Consider the following 8,831-nt stretch of genomic DNA (forward strand, 5'->3'; position numbering starts at 1 on the left):
TATCTGGCATGTGGATCCACAAACCCGGGCACCAGACAGGTTTAGCTGCCGTGGTATCACCCCTGGCATCAGGCTGTCAGACACCTACAGGAGCACCACACTCAGGAGGGCTGTATCTTGATGGGGACTGTATCTTGATAAGGAATGTGCCTTGGCTCCAGCTTACAGGGGCTTGACTTACTGCCATTTGTAATGCAAATAACCCATCTTAATTATTACATTGTTGTCTGCCTGAATCATCCAATTTCCCAGCATGGTGCTTCACACCTGGTTAGACCAGTTCAAGAACTGTTTTAAGTCTACGTCAAGACACATGTTTAAGTTAGTGAAAACCAGGGACACTACTGATCTCCAAAAGCATAAGGAATATGCATAGCAGGCCCAGAAGGATCAGGGACGTACTATTTTGGCACGAGGTAAGATGGTATCATACCATTTAAAATTTTGATTTTGTAAGCGTGGTTCAAAGCCACCACATTTCCCAGCTCCAGTCTGTATTACTGCTGTGCCTTCACCTGGCGGCCTTTCCTGCCCCTTTCTCAACTGAGCATGGTGCATTTAGGGACAGAAAAGATAAAGAAGCCTACGTGATCCTGGATTGAGCGGCTAAGCTCTGTGCTTTATCTCTTGATGCTTCTCTGGGCAACGTTCACCAGTTACAGTTCTTTTCTCCCGTGTTGCTTATGCTGTGGCATCACTCAACATGTAACTGATTGTTTCAGGTGCAAAGCAATTATAACAGAAAGGGAAAAGCTGCCTAAAAAGAGTTTAAAATATTGAACCATAAAAATACAAAGCCACAGCAGTTCCCGCTGAAGAGAAGAAATTTCATTCAGCTTTTAGTGGAAAAATAGGTGTGCATACAGCAAGCAATATGCACAATAGCAGTCATATTTGTGAGAAGTAATGTGCCCTATTAAAAGTGATGCCACAGCTGACTGGCACAGGATGGGAATCAGAGGCTTTCCATTAGCACTGGTCAGGGACATCGTATCCTCCTGCGCTGCCTTCCCCTCTTGTTGCTTCTCCCCTCCTTATTCACATCAGCAGTGTATGCACCTCTGGTGAACAGTCTGAGTACACATTCCAACTATATACGTCAGTGAAATTCCACCTTTAATTAAGAATTCTGAAGCTGGCTCGCGTGTCCTCCTGCAGCAAAACTGAGCCTAGAGAAATGACAGAAAGGTAACGCAAACTTCAGCTGTGCTGCCGGCAAATACAGTTGTCTGCCACATGCGTGTGGAGCAGAGAGCTGCTATGCGTAGGCTCCGGGTGACAACAGCTGCAGCCCCGATGTGCTCTGTTAGCATTTCACCACTTTTCCTGGAAGACGCTCAGCTGCCTCGTTCTGTCAGAGGCAGCGAGGGAAGCGCAAAGCCTTCATGACCTAGCCCATGAAGCTCAAAACAAACAAATAAATAAAAAACAGTGAGCAAGGATTAATTTTAAATCATCATAGCTCCCCCATCTAATGCGGAAACCACAGGAGACAGCACCCGGGGCTTGGGGTATGCAAAAGAACCCCTTTCGATGCATCAGGAGCATTGAAAGGACTCTGGGTGCTGTTTGTGTGGTGCTCGTGCCCAGGAGCGCCAACATCCCTGCAGCAAGAAGCAGCTGATGGAAGGATGAGCTCGGTGGTTTTGTGTTGCTGTAACTAAGGTGTGCCTTAAAATCTCCCAAAGCATGTCCCTTCGCAGGGAAGAATAATGATTCTCATTCACACCTCAGTTGGGACGTGCCTGAAGGTTTTACCACGGTAAGGAAAGTCCTCAGGGCCGAGCTGGGTGTTTCAGCCCAGCTGGGTGTCCAGCTGCAGCCAGACTTGGTCTTGCTCTGAGGAGCAGGCACGGTGTCCCTGTGAGGTGGGAGTCCTTGGTCCTCACCTTGCAAGGGGACAGTGAGTCATAAATCAAACTCAAGGGGAAAAATAATCACGTAAAAACCTCGTTCAGGTCTCAGTTCTCTGCTACAAAGCAGGGAGAGGAGCCCACGTAAAAAAAATCTCCTCAACATGCCCCGCTCTCCACAGCCGAGCCCCACAGCCCCGCCGGCCCCTCGCCCCTCATAAGCCCCGCTGCGGCAGCTGCCTACCACTCCCAGCAGCCCCCTCGGCAGGGAAGCCGCTCATGGCGTCGGAGGGGCACCGCAAGGGCTGCTGGGAGTTGTAGTTCCGGGAAAAGGGCGGGAGAATGGGCTCCCACAGCAAGGCGCAGCGCGGGGCTGAGGGCACGCCGTGAGAGGAAAAATCCAGCGTGGGCATGGTGGGAGAGAAAAAAATCGTGTCTGCGTCAGTGACAGAGTAGGAACATTCGCACAGAGTCCAGAAATTCCTTGTTGTTAGATTTTTACTGTTGTCACTGCATCCCCTCACCTCACAATCCTTCCGGCCCAGAGCCTCTCCAGCATTGAGGTTCCATGTGAGCGGTTAGTTTAACTACTTTTTTTTTAAGCTTACATTTTCCTCCACCTCAGGCAGCAACACTTTCCAAACGAGAAATGAGGTTTACTTACATGAGCCTGTGTTTTTCACCTCAGGTGGAGTGACAAACCCAGAAGGCCAGCCGCTGCCGTCATGAGGAGCACTGCAGGTAGACCGTGCCCATCGCTTTGGTACGTTGCTTTTCACCATAGCCATGTATTTGCTGAATAGAATCCAAATTAGCTATAAGAAGAGAAAATCTCTGGGTAAAATCTAATCAGGCATATGTTTTTTACAACTATAAGATAATTCATTTAGAGTGTTATGAGGAACAAAAGCACTCCTGCCTTCCCTAAGTGATCCGTTGGAAAGGCAAATGTGCAAACAGTCAGCGTGGCAGGGAGGTCCGCAGAGGAGTTCCACTACCACAAAGTATTACATACTTTTCTGTAATTGCTTTAAGGAGTCATATTGAAATGTGTTAGCAAACATATTTGCTTTTTTTTTTTTTTTTTTTTTTTTTTTTTCTGTCTAGACACAGGCATTTTCACTGGAATAAAATCTGTTGTGGTCTTTCTGTTTTTTTTGTTTGGTTGGTTGGTTGGTTTGTTTTGTTTTGTTTTTCCAGCATTTTTCCTTTAATTTTGAAGGAGATGGTTTCCATTCTAGCATGGATCCTTCCTTGCCTCTTCGAACACTGGGTGTAGGGTTCTCCTTGGTGTGCAGAGCCATGCCCAGCTGAATGGTCCCTCCAGAGGAACCAGGAATATGACCACAACTGTGGACATGAATAATTTGGCAGGCTGAGGAACCTAAATAAGATTTACAAAGATTTAATGCATTACTCACATTTGTCTTTAAGAGGTTTTAGTTTTAAATAGCTTTGAGCTATAAATATTAGAGTAGAAATGGCATGTTCACTTGGTTACGTATTCTCTTTCAGTGAAATCCTGAATGGATTGAATCCTATGTGGGTTTGAATAGTGTCAAAGTGAAAATAGTGCAAGGGGAAATGCACTAGGAAACAGTATAATTAATCTAAATCATACATATTCTTTCAAATAGGACACATCAGTCAGCATATATGAGCTTTATCTAAAACCTATTTCAAATTTTAACCTTCACCAATGTCACCAACTTAGAAGTATTTGTAACTTTATAAGCACTAAATTTTATTTTGCCCCTACATTATAGAAATTCATTTTTAATCTGTGCTGCTGTATGAGGAGAGAGGATAATCTATGTACTGCCGAAAGGAAAAACGTTGCATAGATTACATATAACAATAGAAAGATTGCTATAAGTTTATCTTCTGCTAAGAGACTATACCAGGCTGCTGCCTCTTGGGTGCCTTTTATAGGACAGAAGATAGCTCTCAGTGAAATTTAATCTGCAATAGGAGGAGCAGAGAAGACAATTGAAGACTAAGGAAATCAATTGGTTTGTAAATTGCTGACTCCTAGGAACTAGAGAATTGAACATCCTAACACTAGTATGAAAGTGGGAACAGGGATAAGGAAATTAAGAGTCTTGTAAATGCACTGCAATCAGGGAAAGATTGGAAGAAAACACCAAACCCTGCTACTTCAGTATCCGGGAATGTTGCCTACTTGGCAAAAAGAAAAGTGCATCAGTAATGTTACCCAAATAAAGAACAGGGATTTGGATCTTTCCAGGCTGAAATAATTAGTCACTGCTTCCTACAGAACCCCAGAATGCAGTAACCAGGCTATGTCAGCCCAGCAGATCCCACCTCTTCCAGCTGCCAGACCCACTCACACCAGCAGGGCTGAGCTCCGCTCACGGAGAGGATCGTGCCCTTGCTTTGATCAGCATCCCTGCTCTCCCAAACAGCTTCCAACTGCAAAGCAAAGGGGCAGCAGGACGGAAAGTGCCAGCACGCTGGGGTCGTCTGTGCACCAAAGAGACAGCTAAGTCACCTCACGCTGCCGTCGAGCCCAGCACTGTGCGGCTGCAGGCGTGTGTTTTACAATTGACTCACCACGGTCAGCAGTGCCTGTCATCGCTTCCAAAGCCGGGTGCTTCAGGAGTCAGTGTCACCTTTTCCTCTTGAAACGCTAATTAATTAGACTCCACACTCTAACAGAGGCACAAAGGGTGTCTATGAATCTTCTTATTGCCCTGTAGCCATAAAAAATGCATCTCAGGACAGGCAGATTGAGCAGAAATGTTAGAATTAATTAGCTAAATCAGCAGATAAAGCAGTTTCTGCATTAAGACATTCACACTAGCTCATTAAAACTATACATGGGCCCCAAGAAGATACACTTCTCTTTTGCCAGGATTTTTTTCTCAAACTTTTGACTGTGGCACATAAATGGGAAAAGTCTTGTTTTCAGGTCTAATCAGGATGGAGAGGGAAATGTTGGCATTGAATGTCCAATATGGAAGACACTTGTAAGTTTGAGTGTGTCAGACAGTTGAATCTGCACAGAATGATTCAGTTTATGTTCAGAATTAATTTACCGAGCCAGAGGACTAAAAGTTTATTATTTTAAAAGATCTATGAACAGTATTTAAATTGTCTGCAAAGTTCCTACATATACAAAGTGTTTCCTCTGTGTTCGTTTGGTTCTCTGACTTCATTTACTTTTCATCCAGTCTTTCTACATAAGATGCGTTATAAAATACAAAGACTAAAATACGCAGAAGTGCATCCTCGTATTTTGCTTAACAATGCTACTGTTCACTGTTCTCCAGGACCCATGGATTTGAATCTCTCCCATAGCTTTTCTAGGTTAGATCCATCTATACTTTGTAGTGGCACCTAACAGAGAAGTGGATCCATCTCGTCTTTTATTCCCGTAAGCTCCAGATAATGAAGTTGATTAAAGGTGAATGAGAATTTGAGCCATTTTTTTCTTAATCTTTATGAATTTTCTATCACAAAACAAGTCTTCTGCATTTCTGCACTGTCAAGATAATCAGTGATGCTGCTTCTTTATTCATATTTTTTTGACAGAGGTTCAGACTTTTTCCTGTGTCTGAATTCTCTTTATTTAGATATTTTTACGTGTCCCAGTTTCTCTAGGACTACGGCATAAGAACCAGGGATGTATTTTCAACATAATTCCCAAATCACCACTGACAAAAATTTGAAGGATTATTAGAACTACTCTAGAAAAATGCAGGGAAAATAAAAAGAACATAAATATACCCAGAGCTTGTCATTTACAGCAATACCAAAACAATATGGTTTCCTGTTATTACACACTGCGTCCATACGTGTGGCAGAACAGTTCATATTATTCTAGTGTACAATAACACCATGCCACTTTCTTTGTCAACTTTAACATTATTCCTATAAAACGCTCTTTTTTTGTGCAAAATTTTCCTGGGTTTTATGGTTGTCTTCTGAAAACCATTTCATCCTGTTGCAAGGAGCTAATTCAGGGGCCGGCCAGGATAGCTTTATTTTCAGAGTAATGAAGCGCTACCAGGGGGATACTATTTTGTATACACGTACCTAAAAGGTGGCTTCACAAGCAACGGCACACTGATGTCATCGAACACGACAGTAAATGGCCTAGCTTCCACGGGAAGATAAATAAAGATGTGAAAGCGATGAACACAAAGCAGAACCAGTTAAATGCCCTCTGGAACACTTTCATGCAGCTCTGGTTCTCTGTAATTTAATCCTCCTTTCAGTTACGCTCAGCAACTGTTCACCTGAGAGTGATCTGCCAAAGCAGTGGGTCTTTGAGCCAGAAGGTCTCATTTTGAACATTTCTCTTTGTGTTTCTCTTTGTATCCGTCTCTTATTCATAGCCATTTGTCAGTGTAGAATTTTCAGAATTTTACTGTAGATGTAAAAATACCTTCTTTTATTTGTATCCATCTTTATCATTAATAACTAAAATGTAGTGACAGGCCTAAGAAGACTGATTCCTTTCAAAGTTATAAAAGGATTTCATCCTGCCTTCTGATCTGGTGTTAAATGAGGACATTTTCCGTTCTGAATGAGGCATTGCTACTCCACATCTACGCAAATCTGAGCTCACAGTCTAATTTAATCCAAAAAGGGAAGAACGGCTCTTACTTGAAAAATGCAGACATGATCATCAAATGATAGATAAGATAAGGTCAATGGTAAGTCATATCTTCAAAGCAAACTAAACCAAAGGATTTACAGATGCAAGATGGTATTTACTATTAACCTTTACAGTGTAACTAAACAGAAGCACTTCTCAGCAGGAGTTAGTACTCAGAGAGTAGCTTTTGGATCTTCATGGATTTATGAACCATGTTCAATTATGGTTTTAATTCTTTCCTCATACACAGCACTTTATCACCTTCCCACCTATCAAAGCACCATAAAAAAAGGACTCTGCCACTCCAGAGAGACTTTTTGTTTCCAGACTTCACAGACTTACTATTAAAGCCCATTTCATGTTTCATAAATTTTTACATCAAACGTTCATCCCTGGCTTGCTTTCCTATCAGGATGACATCCTGGATCGTATTCTGAAGATAAATTAAATCCTTTCAGCCATATTTTCCTCATTCCGGATGTAGCCCTAGAGAATTTGTAAAATACCATTTGACAGGGAGAGAAAACAAAGCCCATTTTGAAAACAAAGGGCAAAATTACCCCGTTGGTCTTATTGTTAGTTATTGGAATCCTCCTCAGTGTTGCAAATGTCAGTGTAGTAGTTGTTGCTTTCCTGCCTCTACACACGCAGAGTTCAGGCAGTTAGTATGCTTCTCGTAAGGGATGGTTATCGACGTGCTCGTAGCTTGAAACGGCTGGAGAAAGGGAGAGCTCTGTGGACACAAAGCAGTCATCTGAACTGTAATCCTGTCCCTGATTCTAACAGAACAGCGATGTATCAGGCAGAGATTTAGATGTGGTTAAATGATACCTGGATGTCTCCGTGAGTCACTCCGAAATTTGCATCTCATGGAAGGGATTGTGGTCGGCTTCTGGTTGTCAGACGTGTCCATATGTGACATTTCAGCCAAGTACACGTAATGCAGGACTACCTGGTGTTCTTTCACATGGTTCGTTCTTAAAGGATGGCCAGGGAAACAGTTTTCCACAAAACAGTGATATAATTTTCAAATGTTTTGTTTAAAAATATATATATATACTTTTTATGAAAGCCATGAAACAAATGTCAGGGATTCCTTAAGTGGATATTTATAGCAACTCTGATATGTAAAATACCCTTCTAAATGTTTCTGAACGGCCCATACAAAGAAGAATCTCAGGCAGATTTTAAAACTAGATCCTCAGGCTATTGGGAAACAGAATGGTGTTAAGGAACTGTGTGGGCACAGGGAGAAAGCAGAGAATTTCAGCATGGCAGTGGCAGCCTCTTGAACTGCTTTTGACACTGAAAAGTACAATGTAGCTGTACCTTTGCCCACTGTTCTTTCTACAGCCTTTCATGTGTGTACAGAGTTACATGCAAAAAAAAAATAGTTTAACCGCACAACAGTGAAGTGATGCTATTTTTACTTGTAAATGCACAGCTATTGACGTTATTAAATACTCAAGAAAATCACTGTAAGACTAAATTCTGTAAAAAGAACTAGTATTTAGCAGCAGTACAGGAGATATGGAAAGAATTATTACAAACCCTTCCTCAAGTCTTTCACTAGTTTACCAATGTTTGCCTTAACAGTGCAGCACATTGTACTTGTTCTCTCTACGTGATTTTGGCATTTTCTTATTTATTTATTGAGCTACAATGGCAGGAACCCAGGAGGTCCTCAGCTTTGAAACAAATGCCACAAACAGTAACAGGTATATCATCACCCTCAGAACTAGTCCCATGGATTTCAGTAGTATGGATGTTCCTGAGATAAATGCAGGACAGCCATATATAGCAAAGCACACGCTGAAGGTCAGCAAGACTATTTATGTGCTTAACTGCCTTTCCAGAGCAAGGGCACAGTTAAAAAAACTTTAATTTTAGATTCTTCAGCAGAACTCAGCTATTTGGAGAAACAGATTTCAAGACAAGACTTAATTAAATGTCTCTTGGTATTAGCGAGGCATAAAGACTAAGTGAACTTAATAAACTTAAGGCAGTAATGGAGCAGGTTTAGCAAATGGCAGCTGTGGTTCCAGATACATATTACTTCGCTCCAGCATACCTTAGCCAAAGTTTAAAGCATATATATTCATTTGAGACTTTTTCACTTCTGCAGAGAGCTTCTGACTGACGTGCTGGCTTGTACTGTCCTTCCTGTCTTGATATTTGCCAGCATGAGGCATCTCAAGCCCTTAAGAACCCATTTTATTGGGCTTATAGGTTTTTATTACCTACAATTGAGTCTGCCCCAAAAGTACTTTAACTTCCTTACATCTTCTCAAGTTCTGAATTAAAGCTTACCGTAAGAGAACTGTGTGCTGTCTCAAAACTGTGTTTTACACAAG

At 42.0% G+C, this 8,831-nt stretch overlaps 1 long non-coding RNA gene across 1 annotated transcript; it reads left to right on the top strand.

The window, feature by feature from the left end:
- The first annotated feature begins 2,090 nt into the window (after nucleotides 1–2,090).
- On the top strand, nucleotides 2,091–3,322 carry LOC118171218. The gene is made up of 3 exons (XR_004753111.1): nucleotides 2,091–2,423; nucleotides 2,542–2,616; nucleotides 3,076–3,322. It is a non-coding gene; the product is annotated as an uncharacterized LOC118171218 (long non-coding RNA).
- Nucleotides 3,323–8,831: the final 5,509 nt, after the last annotated feature.

The sequence above is a fragment of the Oxyura jamaicensis genome, chromosome 9 (genome assembly GCF_011077185.1).
Source record: "Oxyura jamaicensis isolate SHBP4307 breed ruddy duck chromosome 9, BPBGC_Ojam_1.0, whole genome shotgun sequence".
NCBI classification, from domain to species: Eukaryota; Metazoa; Chordata; class Aves; order Anseriformes; family Anatidae; genus Oxyura; species Oxyura jamaicensis.